The sequence below is a fragment of the Notamacropus eugenii genome, chromosome X, assembly GCF_028372415.1.
Source record: "Notamacropus eugenii isolate mMacEug1 chromosome X, mMacEug1.pri_v2, whole genome shotgun sequence".
In the NCBI taxonomy this organism is placed as follows: Eukaryota; Metazoa; Chordata; class Mammalia; order Diprotodontia; family Macropodidae; genus Notamacropus; species Notamacropus eugenii.
In genome coordinates this window covers 10,409,660-10,412,539 of record NC_092879.1, presented here as the reverse complement: position 1 = coordinate 10,412,539, position 2,880 = coordinate 10,409,660, and the positions used below count along the sequence as shown (strand labels likewise).

General features: G+C 43.8%; 1 pseudogene; it reads left to right on the top strand.

Moving 5' to 3' along the window:
* Positions 1 to 1,189: 1,189 nt before the first annotated feature.
* LOC140515832 (olfactory receptor 13H1-like) lies at positions 1,190 to 2,092 on the top strand (annotated as a pseudogene).
* The last annotated feature ends 788 nt before the right edge of the window (positions 2,093 to 2,880 follow it).

Below are 2,880 nucleotides of genomic sequence, written 5' to 3'. Positions count from 1 at the left end.
GCCATTGAGGTTTGGAGGGGGGGAATTTGGAGGCTATGGGATAAAGTGACTTGCCCAGGGTCACACAGATAGCAAACGTCTGAGATCAGATTTGAACTCTCATCCTCCAGACTCCAGAGCCTGTGTTCTATCCACTGAGTTTTGAAGTAAACACAGTGCAGTGACTCTTGAAGGCTGTTATGACCCAAGAAATATTGAGGCCCTTGAGGCATCAAGGCAAGAGAGAAGGGAAGAGGCATTTATATAGTGCTTACCATGTGCCAGGCACTGTGCTGAGGGTTTTATAGACAGTATCTCATTTGGTTTTCACAACAGTTCGTGAAGCAAGTGCTATTGTTATCCCCATTTTAGGATCATAGGTTTTAGAAAGATTGCTATTAAAGCTGGAAAAAAATGTAATTATATGACCTTGAAAATCAATTCTAGGGCATTCTCGCTCATCTGGAACTCTTCATCCTGTGACCATATGAGAAATTTCGATGACTGCAATGAGGAGGATGACAATGATGGGGTGGTATACTTGGACTTGAGTATTTCTATGGCTCCAGGAGGGGAGGACTCCCCTCCCTCTTTACCTCCCCTCCCTCCCTCTCTCTACCTCCCCTACCTCCCTTCCCTCTCTCCTCCTCCTCTCTCCCTTCCTTCCCCTCCCTTCCTACGATTCTACTAGCATTCCAAGGACACTAATCTAACATTCATACTATCCAGCTCTCACTCCTCCTCTGGTCTGCCTCCCATTTCAATTATATGCATCATGAATGATATTTCTTATGCCACATCTAATTAGAATGCTGATTTTTTTAATGGACATGTGCTTTCATTGGTGTTGGGAATTATGGTGAGGACTAATGCAGATCAGTCCAGGAATGGGAAGTGATAAGCCCAGATAGTATAGGACTTGAACTCAAGTTTCATTGACTAAGACTAGCTCTCTTGATGTTATTCCTAACAAGGAAAATAGCACTGAAAACCTAGGAAGGGATTTGGTTCCATTTTTTCTACTAAACCCCCTCCTTCGGCTCCAGGAAATTCCTCCTCTGCCTGTGTGCTCAGTTGAGCCCTGATGTTTGGCCAAGTATGGTGTTAAGGGTTGGGCAAAGGGTGACATCAGGCTTTGGCTAACCCTCTGCTAAGCTCCATTTCTTTCTCTTTTTTGTTGCTTTTTCATCCTTTCTTTGCAGAGACTAGGATGAATAATTTGGAAAAAGAAAATTATATCAAGGTTACCCAATTCATCCTGGTGGGGGTTTCAGAGTAGCCCCTCCTCCAGATCATCCTCTTCCTACTGGGACTCACCATGTACCTTATCACTGTCATTGGGAATACCCTCATCATTGTCATCATCATGCTGGATTCTCACCTTCACATGCCCATGTACTTTTTCCTCAGCAATCTGTCTCTACTTGATATCTGTGGTTCAACAAGCACAACACCCCAGTCCCTCATCAGCTGCTTACAAGACTACCCCAGCATCACCTACAATGTCTGCTATGCTGAAATGGGGATCTCCATGTGCTTAGCTGTAACAGAGTGTTTTCTCCTCTCCATTATGGCCTATGATTGGTTCATAGCCATCTCAAGTCCTCTGCGCTATACACTGATAATGAACAAGACGGTCTGTGTAAGCCTAACCATGGCTTCCTGGGTCACTGCCTTCTTCACCTCCATCATCCCAATGCTAGTGATGCCTGTGAGCTTCTGTGGCCACAATGTGGTCAACCACTTTGCATGTGAGATGCAGGCTGTGCTGAAACTGGGCTGCTCTGATACACTGACCAGCTTGATACTGATGTTCATTGGCTCTGTCTTTACACTTATTCTACCCTTTGGCTTCATCATCATCTCATACCTCTGGATCCTTATGGCAGTCCTAAAAATCCACTCAGTAGAGGGATGACTCAAAGCTTTCTCCACCTGTGGCTCTCACCTAATGGTAGTAAAACCCCAGTCAAAAGAGTCTGAGGACAAGGACAAGATCATTTCCATATTTTATGGAGCTGTGACACCAGTGCTAAATCCTCTCATTTATCCTTTGAGAAACAAGGATTTGAAAGGAGCCCTAAGAAAAATAACTGGAAAATCAAAAGCCTAAAAGCTCTTTCAGGAATTTCTCCAACAGGATTTCAAAAAAGGTCAGGAGATAACTAAATGAATGCAACTAAGTCACCAAGAGAAGCAAACAAGGCTATACTATTGACCAATGAACTCTCTCAGCAAAGGAGTGCTTGATATAAGCGAGTCAAAAATGATTTACTTACAGGTATACTGGAAAGCTCTCCTGTCTTTGAGCTGACTGTATCTTCAAATGAAAAGGCCAGGGATGCAACTAAGCCTGGAGAACAGGCAAAGACCTGTCTCAATCCTAGTCAATCATGTAAAGGGGAAAGTGGAAGAAGTCAGAAAATTGAGGAACCCAAAATCCTGAGAGTTATTTGATAGTTATATAAATGATCACCTAGTTTCTACTCTATCCATTGAGGATTTAAAAAATGAGATATATGAATGTTCAGTCTTCTGGGTAGTAGTAAACCATGGAGACCCCCAGAGGGTAGATTAGGGAGACCAGATACCCAGAGGTCAGGAAGTTGATTCCAAGTGGAAAATGGGCCTGAGAGCATTAACTAGTGGGGAGGACTTGGTCCCTTTTTCTAAAGAACTTGGTGCCTTAAGGCTGAGCAGTGTCCAGATGCTCCTACTGGGCAGATGAGAGGTTTCATAACCAAACTCTGAGGGACCAAGGCTAGAGAAAACAAGGGCGTAGCTTTTTTCTGGTCCTAGGTAAGGTTTATGCCTTTTTCTAAGAAGCTGTTCTGAGGCCAAGCCTATGGGCTTTAAGAAGAAAAAAAGCCAAGTATGGCAATAGCTGACCTTCCCTTGAGG